This window comes from Bombus affinis, chromosome 4 (genome assembly GCF_024516045.1).
Source record: "Bombus affinis isolate iyBomAffi1 chromosome 4, iyBomAffi1.2, whole genome shotgun sequence".
Taxonomy (NCBI): Eukaryota; Metazoa; Arthropoda; class Insecta; order Hymenoptera; family Apidae; genus Bombus; species Bombus affinis.
In genome coordinates this window covers 5560955-5577502 of record NC_066347.1, presented here as the reverse complement: position 1 = coordinate 5577502, position 16548 = coordinate 5560955, and the positions used below count along the sequence as shown (strand labels likewise).

The 16548-nt window shown below is 38.0% G+C and overlaps 1 protein-coding gene across 4 annotated transcripts in view; it reads left to right on the top strand.

The window, feature by feature from the left end:
* LOC126915887 (semaphorin-2A) overlaps positions 1-16548 on the top strand; it is a 558427-nt gene that overhangs the window by 466694 nt on the left and 75185 nt on the right. The gene's annotated exons all lie outside the window — the stretch shown is intronic.

Below are 16548 nucleotides of genomic sequence, written 5' to 3'. Positions count from 1 at the left end.
CGTGGTTGACGAAAGCTGTTGGCGGAAATTTCATTTGTTGTTCGTAGATGCCGCTAAATCTGTCCGTAGCCGAGCTAAAATCCAACGGCCGACTAATCCAACTCGATCGCGCTTAATCCAAACTCGCACACTTCTCATTTCCGGCTGCCTGGAATTCTGGCGTGTCGCGATGCACGCGATTCATCGTTATGCTCCGTGGTTTTCCAAGAGGGAGCTAAGCCGAGTGGGTGCGATACGATTAACATACCAGAAGTTGCGTCGTTATTTGAATCAACCGTCTGAGTTGCACGACTGTTGAAACTCCGCGTGTACAGAACGCATGCATCAAGCAGCCGGTAATTTGGGTCATCGGGCTGACTGCCTTCTGGAAACATCCCTACGGAACGTGTGTATACGTGTGTGCCTTAGATCCGTTAGTACTAATGTAATGTACATTCCCGATATCTTGCAGTCATAGACCTCCCGTGCGCGTTTCTTCGACGCATATTCCAGTGAAATTGAATTTTCACCGCCTGGCAACCGATCGAAAACACGGATCACGGTTGACGATTGCGCGGTTTCTGTGGCCTCTTGACGATTTAGAACATTATTTGTAATTATCTTATCTGCGAATGATATTCTTTTAGGTTGGTATATTAGATGTCGAGTTTAATGGGATACTAAATGGAATATGTATTAAAAAGGCGTAGGAATAATGATGAAAATAGGGTAGCTATACAAAATATTTATACGTCATTGTATTTATTGTAGCATGTTCATATTGATTGATTAAACGTATAATTATATGGTACGTGGAAGTGTCGTATCATTAGTCGTACTTTCATACCATTACAAAAATTTGATACTATGAAAATTAGATGCAGTACCTGATAGAAAAAGTTTTCTTTAAAAAGGCTTTTTCTGCTAAACGAACAAGTTAATTTATAAAACAGTTGTACACAACGAAGTACGATTGTCTTTTGAGAAAAAATTGGCAGTAAACTTAACTTGCCTTTGTTTCGCCGTACCGTATTCTTATCTCGCCAATTAAATTCACTATAACCTTTGCACGCCAATTTACGAGATCTTCATTCTGTCTTCACTCGACTGTCCTAAACGTACCCGCTTCAACTACGATTGTCCTTTCTCATCAGCGAAATACTCGACATTTGCAGAAAGGTTGTCTAAGAATGAGATACAAACGGCATTCCAGATTGAGTCACGCTAGACTCAACTTTCTACAAGACTCGACGAAAATGTCATGAGCATCTTTACCAGTAGTTTGATGCCGGAGTTCTCCAAGAACGTGTACTTAACGCTTGCTTTAATTCTACATGCCTGACCTCGTTTTCGACACAGTGTTGCATTGTACCCCATAATCACCCTCGCTTATGCACACATCAGCCAATTATTGCAGTAGGGACTATCTCATTACCAATTAAGCCCTTTTCAACTGGGCTGGAACAGGGCCCAATGAATTTTCCATCGAAATTTCGACGTATCGAGGCCTTGGAAATTATAATAGACACGGTGAGTTCATAGTTATTCGTGGGAAACTATCGAGGGACGCGTGTTTACAGCACCGATATTCGTCTGCTAGACGGAACTAAGAACCGCTTTCTTCGCTGAGAAAGTTCGACGTACAATCTACAGACCGAACCTGATCTGAATCTTGCATGGCTACGTCATTAAATTAACGAATCCTTAATATAATTAGAGTTTCACAGGAACAAGTCGAAAGTAGAACGGAACGGAAGAGTGTTTCCTTTGTTCGATCAGCGTGCGACACGCGTTTCTCTTCCGTTCTTTGCTTCTTTTTGGTTCGATCCTGTCATAAGCTTAATGACTTAGGAGAAAAAAGAGAAAGCGAGTCGTGGTGTATTAATAAGAGAATTTTGTAGTTTCGATCGTTGATACAAGAGCGTAGACAGGGCATGAGTAACGAATAATTAGGAATTTATATGGGGATTATAGTAGTGATAATACGATTCTTATATGAATCATACAAAAGTTAAACTAATTAAATTTATTGAGAATAATTATATGATTTTTGAAAAGCATGAATGATGTATTTTGGTATCGTTAATTAAGAATTCTTGAAAAAGTGCATTTAATTCAATATGAGCTTCTACGTAGCTCTCACAAGTGATGGTTCAATTGATCAGAATTTTTTAAACAGTCTAGATTTGGAGAATTGAATCTGTTTAATCACGAATAAGAACATTCTACAAGAATAAAACAAAGAATATATTTCAAGAGCGATATACCAGAGAGAATAGAGTTCCACAAGTCGTTATCTACATTCACCGACTTTTATAATCGCCTTTAAAAACATCTCCATTTCATCAATGTGGTTAGGTACACATCACACAAAGACCATGAACTACACGCTACTTTAATGGAAAGTAGTAGATTACAGGTTCGAGTTGCAGGCGTTCAGCCTCGAACGAGGCGATACCCGCTCGCGAAAAAGGTGTTTGCCATTAATCTCTAAGCGTGACCCGGTGATGTAAGCCTATTACCTTGATTAAAATATCCAATAATCGAATTCATCCGAGTACGATAACGACAGGGTAACCGAACGATAGAAAAACAAAAATGCAACAGAACGAGGAAGACAGAGAGAACGAGGGGATAGATTTGTAAGAGGAAGATAGGTTAACACGGCAGGGTGGTAGGGGGTTGATTAATGAGAAGGGAGTGACGTGGCGGTACGCCGCGCACCAGCCACGCTTCGCCCCATTTCATCTTTTGCTTTCCCCTCCGTTTCGGTTTCGTCCTCTGGTATCTCCCTCTTTCCACCCTGCCAGCTTGTTTTCTCCCTCCTTTCACTTTTCCTCTATTTCCTTTTGTTTTATTCCGCGTCCTATCTCGAAAGGTTTCCGTCTTTTTTCGCTTAACTTCGTGACTCCTTTGTTCAGGGTGGCCCATTCGCCGCCTGCTTCGTGGCGCCTTGTCTGCGTGTAGTTTTTTCTCCTAAGAAGTTTTCTGAGTGTCTAATGTTCATCGAGAAGTATCGATTCGGTGGTAGTTTTATATTCTCATGTTGCAGTTGTGCGTTATCGTTGGCGGATACGAAGGCCATAGGTGAAAATCGTGATAAGTCTCGTCTTTATATTTACAGTATATTTAAATATCTACGTGTATATATTTTCCGTATTGACAAAAAAATCGTCTTGCGCAGAAGACGCAGAAGAATGCTTTCACTTTTTTAGAGTGCCGTAGCAAAAGGGCAAATAAAAATGTGAAACATCAGTCGAATTTTGAACATATAAAAATTTAGTTTGTTCATCACATAGCAAAGTAAAAAAAGAAAGGTGGGAAAGTTCGAGAACGAAAGTGCAACGATGTTTTGCTCTAAATATCTAGCAATAAAGACGCCGGGAAAAATGGACCAGAGTTGTGCACTTAGCGGTTCTTTTTTTTCCCGCGTGTTATGAAACAATGGGCTAGCAAATAATAGCACAGCGGTAAGCTACCATCAAAAGCCAAACACGGAATTGCCTCACCATGTCGACCCTTTCGAACCATAGCCTGCTGCACTGAGTAAAAATGAACCCAGTGACCTCGTATTTTTTAACCAGGTAACGCGTGTCGGTAACAGGCCACATTGTTTAAAGGTAACTTCGAGACGCCGTAATTCCATTCAATGCTACGATTAAAGCGTCGTTATTAGGGTCAACGAGAAACCTGTCATCATAGGAAAAATTGTATAGCCAGCAAAACTAATAACGACGTTTTTTCAACTGTTGAACGTTTCGTTCCCTCTTTTTTCGAACCGTTTCTTTCATCCGTCTTTTGCTTCTTCTAACACTGCAGATTTACACTGTTTCGTGTTCCAAGTCGTAGAATCGGCGTGGCGCCAACTATCGCCATTTTCCCAGATAGGCAAACGAGTCGAAAGTCAACGTGTCATTATCGATACACCTCCGTCCACGCGATTTTCGCAAAACTTGTTTCTCATTCTCGCCCCTGTTCCCATTTCACGAGATCGTTCACGTGCACGATTGCACGTCCTTTCAGCGCTCGCCCTTCGAGTTTTACACGACCGAAGGATACCTCGGAGGCTACTCTTATCTTGATTTATTCCACCAAGGTGTGATCCCTAGGGAAGGCCTCCCTATTTATTTAAAAGACTCTCTCGTAGGTCAACTTGGCCCGGAGAACCCTTAAAAGTAATCGCCAGATCTTTCAATTTCGTTAAATGGCAATGTAGTCTGCACACTTTACTAAATTTGTTTATTTATAGATAAAGGTCACGGGTGAATAACATAATAAAGTTATTATTAAAGTACAGTGTTGAAATATAATATGTCGTTAACCAATTCCACATCCATTCGTTTTTGATATTGAATATGTGTTGTTGGCTTTCTTGAATATACTTTCTTGAATATTTAAAAAAAATATCAGTACTAACGCAGACTAACGTAACAGCTAAGCTAAGCTTACTCGTTTCTCAAACAAAACATCATGGATTTATTACTTATTTTCGAAAGTCTTGGGTTTTCGAATTTGTCAGGTTAATTCCTTCTTTAATTGTTATATTAAAATGCCGGATTTTAGCCATCAAGTGATATAAAAGTCAGGAACTGAACAAAAATGGACTTGTCATGTTCTTCCCGTATGGCCGTCAAACGTCATTTTAGTCAAATTTGAACTTTCAACTGCGAATTTTACGCTGCTTCTACGTTAGGTGGAATTAAACTCTATTTCTCTGTAAGTGCAAGACGCGAGCATTATCTGCTTCTGCATTAATGCTTCTACATTAATTACCGAGAAAATTGCAAACTCCTCAAAGCGAAAAGTAATAAAATTGTTTCAACAAACTTCGGATAGAATCGATATCTCGCCTCTCGATCCGAACGCCGCCATCGCTTCAAGTGCCCCAGACATTCGTAATCAAATAACTTTCCCTCTCATTAGAGACACTCGAACGGTCCCAAACGAGGCAGCCTTGCATTCAGTGCACTCTGCGTTTCTGGGGGAGCGCTTTGTATATCGTCTTTCTCTCGCTATTCTTTCCCTGCTGGCGAAAATGTACCGGTATAAGTCATCAATTAAAACTTTTCAGCGTCTATCGACGAACGTAATTCCGCGATGGTGGTACATACCTGAATCAAAAAAGTCCCTTCGACGTCATAGTTTGGGAGGCAGGGAACATTTTACCCTATAATTTCGACAAATTTAGTTCATTAATTTTATTCTTATTCTGATGCTTAAGATTACTAAAAGTAGAACGGAAATCTGTGCACTGTCATTTTATCATTATAAATTAAAAAAATCTGTTTTCCTAGTACGACACGAATGCAGTATCTTTCTGACAAAATACAATGATCCCTATCAGCTGCTATCTTGTAATATTGGCGGCAGACTTCCGTTTTTAAGCGTAAAAAACGGCTAAATTATTGCAGGCTCTGTTAAGTTTCAAAATATTTACTTCTATACGTACAACATACGATACGCAACTATTCTTCAACTTAACACAGTACGATACAGCTGAGTTCAATTTTCCGGTAAATTCTTGGCTTAAAAATGAGCATGAAACTAACTAATGATTCAAGTTTACTGATACGCCACACAAAAAATGTCCACTTGCTGCCGGACTATCGCTAGATTCCCTGCGAGCACTTGAAACTTCGATACACCTCCTAGTTGAATCGTCGTATGTTTGAGAAGAGTGTATTGTCATGTCGAGGTCGGCCCATCCGTAATCAGCGCGCACGAGTTGGAAACATGTCAATTCCGTGAGGAGGCGTGAACTAGAGATGTCGAGGGTGTACGCATTCACATCTGGCCATAGAACCTACCCTCGATCGTCAACTCTTGATGGACACGGAGGAGGAAGAGAGCGTTTCAGACCGGATAAAGGCTTCTAGAAACGCGTCAGCAGGGTCAGATCCCACGAGCCGAACTATCTCCGATCAAAAAGTGATCTGATGTTCCATTTAAATCGGCTTATATAGCGAATGCGTTTCTGAGATTGTTCATTATTTGGCCAACTTGTTCCATATATTGAGTGTGTGAGTTTTTTTTTTATGTGGGATATACAGGAGTGGTATGTTGAAAGTTGTTGAAGGTTTGATGACGTTGTATGTTGAACAGGGTAATAAGGGAAATTGATCGTTGGATTATTTTAGGCAGTGAATTGATTGATGGGGCTGATGTATGTACATATATGGCGCATTTAATGCAACGTTTATGTAGGTACAATTAGGGCAGGATGTATGAACAGGTTTTAACAGAAGGTTTGATTTAGGATTTCTGCGGTAGGTGTGATTTTCATGGCTCTTTTAAAACGTAGTATATCTTTAAACACTTACTTTGAGTTTTAGTTTGATTGCTTCGGGTTTTAAACTTAACTAGATCTATTAGTGGTAATGCAGTAAATCTTTATTCATAATCCTAAACTTTATTTCAACGTTCCATGGAATATTTCACAAACAATTTGCTACTGGAATATATAAAATACAGATTTGTTCTCTTCATTAAACTTCCAAACCTCCAACTATACTAAACCAATACAAGTTTCTATACAAATTAATCTTAGGTTCACAAAAAATATTTCTTTCGTAACTCGAAGTTTACGTAATAATACGCAATTTATCAGTTGAATTACAATTGAAATTCGAATAATTAAGTTGGAAGTGAATTCGATCAAGATCAGGCGTGAAGTTGCAAGGGAAAATCCACGTTTTCTCGAAGAAACTTTCAATCGACGCCTTCGAAACGGTCCCCGGAATAATTTACACCGATACGATCTCGAACACACGTTGCAGAAGGAAGTGTCGCAGTGCTGTGAACGTTTTGCGAACTGAAATGCGAACGATCGAGATAACCGGAAGGCCCGAAGTTCCCTGTCCCCTTATCTTTTATCGTTCGTTTGCGATCCACTCGATTTCAGTTAATTTGAACTTCGCGCAAACTATCGCGACTCGTCTACCCTCGCCTATCATTTTCACAGAATAGTGCGAGTAAAAGTGAGGAAAATACGAAAGTCGCGCGAGCTCTAGTCTAAAGTAAATTATAAATTGTAAAAGAGAGAGAGAGAGAGGACAGGCCTTAAATAAACAATTTTACGAAGTAACTTCGAAGAAAGCTATACACCGTATCCTTGCTCCGAAAGCAATTCAGAAACGTTCATTTTTATTCAAATGTAAAAAATTGTCCTTGAACATAACAGCACGATGTTCTGCTACTTTACGTGTCAAGATGAATAATGTTCTTGAAATTGGATCAAGTATCGTTTTATTATTTTCAATTTACGATCATATAAACTGTTAATGATTATTTTACAAAGATAGTTTACAATGAAGTTAGATTACTTCTAGAGAAAAGTTTGCTAAATTTATTAATACTATTTATGAATAGTATTATAAGACAATAAGGAATGGAAATTTTATCTTCGTTAAAAATACTGAAAGAATTGCTAATTACCTAATGGAATAAATATTATATTCCATTTACTATATTCTTTTTAGGGTGTATACAGTGAAATACAAAAATGTATGATGGTCTGTATAAAAGAAAAATCGAACGACATCCATTCATGCATCGTGTATACTATACAAGCTCGAATGAAACTCAAGTTTCATACACAGTTTCCTAGTTTTTCATGGATTTTTAAACAAACTATGTTATTTCAAATACATATCGTGTTCTGCGCTCCGTTTTTTAATCTCAAAAATTCTAAATGTTATTCTTACATACGGTTGAATGGGTGCTTTTACATTGACCTGTGTGAGATGTGTGACATCAGACAGACACCTTGCTGAACTCGGGGGATTAAAATAATAATAACGTTGGAAATTGGACACGGCGGTGGCTGTACCCTCGTAATCTTCCGTGGCCATATGCCGGTGCCGGCTGGAACGAAGCCAGGCGAACGTGAAAAAAAAGGAGAACGATCGCATACCTAATCTGACATTGTGAGAGCGGGTTAGGGCGTCTAACTTTATTCAATCGCGGCTACGTTTCGTTATGGTCTCGCATTTCGAAAGAAGACGAATGTGAAGGGTCACGGAATAGGGTCATTCTAGGCGCACGTGTCGCGAAATCCCCTTTTTCCATGATAAGATGACGCTGATAAAGTCACTATCGAGTGAATCCCATAGCATACGCCATGCGTATTATCGCCTACCGTATTAGCATAACCTTAGATTTATTTTCAATTATAGTCTCGTATATTACATTCCATTTTTTTTTTCTTTTAATGCAAGATAGCGGCGAGGGTTATGAATGTGATGGATTTGTTTTTTTAAATATGGATAAATGGAGGTTCTGGTGGGAATGTATGCAGTAATATTATAGTATACTTGCGTATTAAGTAAAGAAAATAATGGCACGCGTTTGGTTTGTACAAACAATTGCAACTAAGGGCAAGAACTTATTTGGTATGTATCATTTTTTTAATATTATATATAATATTAGAATGATCCATCATAATTTTCTACGCAATAGTCTGCTAAATTATTCCTTATTTAGAAACATATTTTAGACAGAACTTATCTTATTTCAAGGAAATAATTTTACGATAGACATTAGTCTCAGCTAAGTAGAAAATAGAACTATAAACCTTCGTTCAACTAGATGTGTAGCTCACTTCAAGTAAAGTTTATTCACCTGTCTTACATCTCTTGATACTATTCGCTTGCGATAAATACATTTACTTTCCGAGATATCGAATACCAGTTTATATACTTAAATGATAAAATTCAGAGATAGTCGAGGAGTGGAGTTGGTCAACTTGGCATCCAAGAAACTCAAATAACACGCCATATCATCGTAGCGTAAATTCAGCGAAAGTATCGATCGCATAGGTGAAACTATTCAATTGCAAGTGAATTCCGCGCATCGAAAAGCCGAACGAGAGAAATTTCCGTCGCTACTGTTCTTACTGCACGTGGCACGCGATCCGTCTGCGTGCCGATAAGGCGTCGCACGTATAAACACGTAAAACTAGACAGAGGATAGAACAACGCGTGCACATGTATGCGACGACTCGGCCGCAAGGGAGGCCAACGTTCGAAACGCCCGTTCACATCGCCATTCGCGTTCCCCGGGAGCTTAACAGGGATCTACCGAGCTTGCGTGAAAGCCTCGATGACGTCCGGGTGAATCGGTTGTTTGCGCTTCTACGTGCGCCCACTTTCAAGGGAGCATTAGTTTCAATTTTTCTCCGCGAGATTTCCGGAGAGGCAACGTAATAAAGCGGAACAACACTGAAATAATAATTTATCGTCGCTCAAGCGTAACTTGCGTTTCGACGGTTACACGATAAAAGGATGATTTTTTGGTATAACTGTGGTGATATGAAAATAGGAATGAAATTGTAGCGAGAAATATTATAGTTTTGTTTAATGTTCTTGGCATCGGACATTTAAAGTTATCGATGAAGATGTTAAAGCGATTTTTGTAATGATGGAAGTGACTGTGAAAGAGTGTCGGATGTTTTCGGTATTCTAGAGAAATTGACTGAAGAAATTATTGGCTGTAATTGCAGATAATGAGCTCGTTCCATTGGAATTAGAATCATCGATCAGCTATAAAAATGCCAGCTAGATTGCATAAACAATCTGCAATAAATTCGCATTACTTTGCAATAATATAGGCTAATTATGGTTCAACAATCGATCGAATTGATTTTCCACGCTTTCAAGAAATAAATCGCCCTCCATTGCCTTCCGCTTGCTGAGATTATTAGCAGAAGTATCGCCCCCGCGATTTTAATATCGCCACGAACTATAGTTCGAGGTCGCGTTAGCGGGGATACGAATCGATTTATTAAATTCGAAGCACTTTCTAGGGAACGTTTATTCCGATACGGTTCGTGGAGAAATGAGGCGTTCCAAAACGTCGTTTAGAGATGGAGGAATGAAACTTATGAAAATTTGTAGCTTCTCGTTCATATAATCCTGATGTTGTACTCCGTCGAATTCAATTTTGTGTGTGATATTGTTCCATGTATTATAATTCCACGTTCCATTTTTACAATATGTATATCATTTGATATCGTATTTTTATATAAATCATATTATTCACACAAATGGTGCGAGTAGATGATTCGAAGCCGAAGTAGTAAAAACAGAATTTGTCAGACAATTCTCAGACAATTTCTCAGACAATTTGTCAGACAATTTCTCGAGTATTTGCTCGAACATGACAAGAGATACATCGTTACATTGTCACTAATAACTATTTTTATTTATATGTCTTTTATATCTTTCGTATTAAGTTTATTTGTAACACAGCATCCGTATGGTATATTAAAAAAAATTTATAAAATCAATGAAAAATTTATACAATCAACAAAAACATAATTTCACCAGAGCAGATTCAATCTCGTTTTCATCACCCGCAATGAAAGCATCCTGAAAACCGTTTCGACCACCAGAATGTACGCGTGTCATGCGCAGCGCCAGATTTTGTAGAGCGAAAATTATAGCCGCGTAAGGAAGAACGTGACCCAGATTCATCTTGCGAAACCGTGGTAACTTCGTTTCGAACGCATGATCGCGTTTCACTCTGTTAACGATATCGATATCCGGCTGTTTCCGCAGCGTTCAGTTTTCCGCGGAATCCACGGAAGATCAATGTATAAGCAAGAGGTTCAACCGAAAGTAGATCAAGCGTTTTTCAACGATCTTTAAACAGTTTCGTTCAGAATAGCGTAACAAATGCATGAAATTTCCGTTTCGTTAACAATACTTGCTTTCGGATCGTTTATTTCTACATTTTGCAACGATTTTAAATGTTCTTGCTTTTATTTTTCATTTGTATTATTAACTCCTTACCTTACGGTATTGAATCATATATTCATAATTGAGGTATGGTTCCGATTAACACTAGAACTACTAATAATTAACACGGAGTCATTTTCACCAAAACCAGTCAAAATGACTGATCTTTAAAAAATACGTAATAATAGAATATTTTTATATTTATTGATTTATTTCTTTCTTACAGAAGCAATTCCATGTTATGTAGTACATTTTTGGTATTCTTAATCCATCTGGGACCATGATCCCTAAACGAGGATTGACACATTTATAAAATTGTAGAATCTGTCATTTTGACTGCTGTGGTATTTCTAGTGTTAGCATCTAGCGATTTAGCAATCGATCCGGAATTTTTCTGATAACTCATCATATTAAATGATACAAAGTAAAAATTTTAAAAACGTGTGGGAAGTTATACAAAATGAGGAAACTGTTATTTTGACTGGTACTTGGTAAGTACCTTAAGTAGCCTTAAGTACCTTTATAAGTAGCCTTAATACAAAATTATTTTGAGTTTGAATACATAAAAAACAAAATAAAATTCATTATATTATTCTTTTAGTTATCGTTGCGGAACTCATTACATCATTGCGGAAAGAAAATATAACATGAAGTAGGAATTTTAAAATAAACTTGTAAAACCACTCAATTTGACTGATGTGGTAGTTCTAGTGTTAAATAAAAGGAAAGTTTAATTTGTACTCTAATTTTTAATTCTTCTCCCATTGGTACGGATTGCGAATTATTTATCTAGCTACATTTCCTTAGTCACAGATGTTTTTCATCTGATTGTGTTCTTTTCATCATTAAACAATTTTTCAAGTTTGAAATGTTTTTAATATACGTGATTTCTCGTTTCATTTTTATGCTACAAAACATTGAATATCTTTCTGTTCAATCTTTCTGAAACAAAAGCAAGATTGACATATAGAAATTGCGAAACGACAGAGTTCAATGCAAATTACGTATTGTATTGAATATTTCCGAATTGCGTCCGACATAGTATTATTGCGATGAATACCTGATTTAAGTAGTTACTAAAGCAATCGTCAGACACGGTTTTAATTATAACAATTGTTTGATCATCAAGATAATTGACAGAGGTACAAACAATCTGAAATTTAGTTGGATAATTTGTACTTCCAAATTGTTGAAAATCGAACGAGGTCGGCATGAAATTCCAGGGTTTTCTCATTTGCAAAGCGACGAGCAAAGACACTAAAATCGTTCGAATTGGAAGCGCGGCCAAGGCTCGTGTAATTAAAGCAGAAAGTACTCGAATCCCTGTGCAATAACAAGTAATGACCAGCCTCTGTTCATAAACTGTGCACGCGTGCAACAGGATGGTACGCTCGTTTTCGACATGTCGAGTATCCGTGTGCGCGTGAACCAAGGGAAAAGTAAAATATGCGCGCGAATTCAGTTCGTCCGACGAGTTCCCTGGGCGATGACGGTCTCTCGTGAGGATCGAGTTCTTTGAAATTGGAGAGAGACGGCGGAAAAAGCTTCGTCCGTGCCTCTCGCGAGTATTGATTGTTCATACTTGGATTTTCTCTGTTCCGTCGGATAGTCAGTCCGCTTCGAGAACAAAGTTTCGAAAGAAATTGAAGCAGGCGAGATCCCAATTTTCCTTCGTCCCCATTTAAAATCGCACCCGTGAATCCTTCTCTTTTTCTTCCTTTTTTTTTTTTTTTTTTTTTTTTTTTTTTGTATCGTTAGCGTTGGAAAAAGGGACGATCGACGAAACAATTTTTTTTCACGGTCCGAGTGACTTTAATAGTTCCGATCTTTCTGACGCGTGAAATCATTCGACTATGAATGCTCTCATATTGGGTTCTTTCGCTTTTTCCTCTTTTTTCTTTAATCGACCGTGCGGGTTAAATTTTTACTCGACCGGATTTTTTCAATATCATTGCGAATTTTTCCTGGAATTATCGAATCCATCATTGAAAAATTTATACGTTTTAATATGATGGAAATATTTGCATTATTTTGGCTACATTCTAACATTTTTGTCTATCGGTTATAGAAGACTTTGAGCATTCTAAAGAAGAAATGGTCGTTTAACTTGTGTTATATTCATAACCGCTTAAATTATAACTTCGTGCAAGCTACAGTGAGTCGTGATACAATATCAACTTTTGATTACCGAAATAAAAAAGATACGTATGTGATGTTTAGGAGTGCATAAAAAATTTAACAATGAAAAGTTTCACTGCCATGTCGTCATAGGCTGTTCTACATATCATTTCCATAGCGTAAGTGAATAAATCTTGAAAAAGAATCGGTCCAACATCATCCTTCATCAAAATCACATAAAAGAACTACCACTTCTACCTGTCTCTAATAAAAATCACCACTGAAACACCATCGAACAATTCACTTAACATCTCTAATGCATTAATCTGTATTCACTCCAAATCTGCTAATGTTAATGACACTCATTGTCAACATCTGGTTGACTAATGGAGAGGAGTGTTCACACTTTGACATGTTCGTCAAGGTAATCAAACGAGACCTACATTTTGAAAATACATGGCTGCCGGTACTCTAACTTGCAATCTGTCTTTCATGGCATACACAAGTTAGTGATCCATTAGACAATTCGTTAGAAGCCTAAGCATCTATCATCAATCGTCTGGTGAACGCGCGTACGTAACGTCGCAGCGAAAGGTCTGGCCGCCTTTAGCGAGTCGAGTAATGATAAAAAATTACATAAGCGGACAGTTCGGGGTCGAAGGGAAGATAGAGTGGCCGCGTTTTAACGATAGCATCTCGTTTGTCGTGATTAACGGAGTCGAGCAGGCTTTTCTTTCGTATCGAGTCTAGCGAACGCGATTACGAGGACTCGCGAGGGCCGACGATGGCAGACGAAAAACAGAAGGAAAGAGAAAACGAAGCGACATCGACTCGGTTAATTGAGAAATACCGCTTAAGCGAATTAACCCACTGCCGGAACCACCGAATTCAAATGGATAGTTTCCGGTCCCGGGCTCGTTTAGCGTTATCTCTCTGCGTTAACAACCCCAGAGGAACGATCTTATCGTTCCGCGATACCTAAAGGCTCTTTTTCGACCACTCGAAGGCAATTTACAGTAAATAATCGCGTCTACGGTGTTTTTAATGGCACACAAGTGTGTAATAAATGGTCTTTGGAAGTCGTTAGTTTTGTTTAAACGAAAGGAGCCTATTGTAAGAGTCTTAAAATTAATATAATTCACTTTCCTCATCGGCTTTATCTCGCGGTTAATCGGATCATCCCTCGACTAAAAATTTCTATGACTAGGAAGTTAATAATTGCTCGATTCATTTGAAATAATATTTATTTTTCTATGTTATAAACTATTGCGATATATTTAATATTTTTAGTTTGATTTGTTGGGTTATTATTTGAAAGATGTTTATACTTATAACGGATGGTAAAATTAATAAAGCTTCGAATTTAAGTTCTAATTGCACGATTATACAGAATTTGACGAATTATATATAACCGTTCTAAACGATCGTGGCAATTTTGGCAAGCAAAGGTTCTTGCAAATATTTGGTAATTAGTGATCTACATTCGGCGGTTAGTGTATTATTTTCTCGATAAATACGCAAACAGCGAAACGTTTGCACGATGTTCCGTTACAGAGATTATTAGTAATTATTTGAACGAGCAGTTTGCAGCTAATATCGAGTCATATTTCCTGTTAATACGTTCGATTCATTGATCGACAGTTGTAAATTATACGAGGAGTTTTCGCAAGAATTTACAATAATTTCTTATACAAAATTATTTTTTTGTATAGTTATTTGTATATAGATAATGAAAATCAGGAAACCTAACAACCTTAGCATCAAATGAACATGAATGGTATCAAATGGGACATAGAAATAGAAACAAAATTCGAATCGTGCTATCTCTTTATTCAAACTGCGCGTAAAATTAAGTCCTCCGCATTCATTGTTCGCAAAAACATTTTTCCTGTTCAATTGAATACAGAGAACTTAAATAAATTTCTTTCCAAGATTCACTACGATTAGCATTGATAATTTTTCTGCATACCGGAATTAATTTACGCTCGAATCTACGAATCACCAAAATGGTGAAAATAATCAATTTCTAATAACTTTCACAGAAATTTTGCAGGTTAGCTTTTACTTACAAGCTATTGATCTTTGAATGATTTTTTATAAAATATATATAAGCAGTTTTAACGTTAATGAAAACATAATGAGAAACAAACCACGTATGCTTATATTCCCAAAATATGTCTTTCAAATCTTCATATGATCAAAATTACGAGATGCCTGGTTTAGAAATAAACAAAGGTTAATTTCAACGCTGATGTACGATCGAACCAGTACCCTCAAGAACTCTGGAACTCAGCGGCACGAATAATCTTGTAGTAGTGGTCGAGGTTCGATAAAGTTGGTGAAAGTTGGCTGACCTCAGCGACTACCGCGAAGATCACCGAGGAAGAAAACGATTTTACGTCTGGTCGAAAATAGAAGCGTTCGAACGAATGTGGAGAACGATGCAGTTATATCAACTGACCGAACGAGCGGCAGGTGCAGACATCATCTTCTATGCACGCGATGCGATACGATTTTATTACGGCAATAAAATCGGAATAATGCGCGCGACGAACGTACTGCTGGTCCTCGCTGACGAGCCGGAAAAACGAACCGTCGTATTTGCGAGGGAATATAAATTTTCAGTCTTCCCCGGGGGGACAATACGGCCCTGGGCCGCCGCGGTTTATCCGCGCCGATCTAACGAACTGCGTGCCGATGTTGCGCTTCGGAAGATACACTGCAAAAACGTTCTAGCGGATCCAGCTTTTCCGAATTTTATTGACGTCGAGTGTTTTGATGGTCTAAGTGTATTTTCTGCGTGTTAGCTTTAGTGCGCTCAAGATTTATAGCGGGCGCGATATATATAGAAATGCCTGTGTTCCTATTGTGATCGATAATTGATAACAGATTTCAAGTTAGAATGGTTAGAACGGATGGAATAATTAGTTTGATGAATCGAAGATCAGTTCATTCTGATATTTTACAAAATAGGTTTACCCCTCGTGTTTCCCAGATTTCATTGATTTTTTAGTGAACACAGTTAGGCTAATTCAAACGAACGTATAGCTAGTAATAATTTGATGAATTTTTGTAATTTTTATTGAGGGATTTTTTGTATTAGTGGATGACGAGAAAATCTCTATATAGTAACATTAATCTTCCTTTTCGTATCGTAGTGTATATCGAAACCTGCTTCGTCTAATTATTAATTGTTCTTAAACGTAGAAAATCTCTTGTACAGAGAAGCAATTAAAGAATTGAGCGAACATGAAAATTACAAGTTTGAGGAAGGATAAAACTATATCAATAATATCGGTACATTATCTTGAAAAATCTCGAACTATCTGCTTGAAGAGTTCAATCTTGGCCATTCATGATTGAAATTCAGGTTATAATCCACGATTAAAAAGCTCGATGAGCCGAGTAGATATACGTAACGATCTATTACACTCGTACAAAAGTACTATTGTTACCGGATCCACCAATGAACATCAATTCGAGTTAGCCTCGTATTAAGCTCGACCGCATCGCTACGCCACTTGGTCGGGAGATAAAGGACGAGAGATCAGGTTTTTGCATTCATTCATGGGCTCGCGGGCAAAGAACTTGTGAAGGGAACGAGAGTCAGCTAGAATCGTTCGGTGCCGGTGTAAACACGAGAAAGATAGAGAGAAAAAAGAGAGACTCGTGTGTCTGTGCAGCGACGCCACACTTGGACCCCTTTCATTCGACG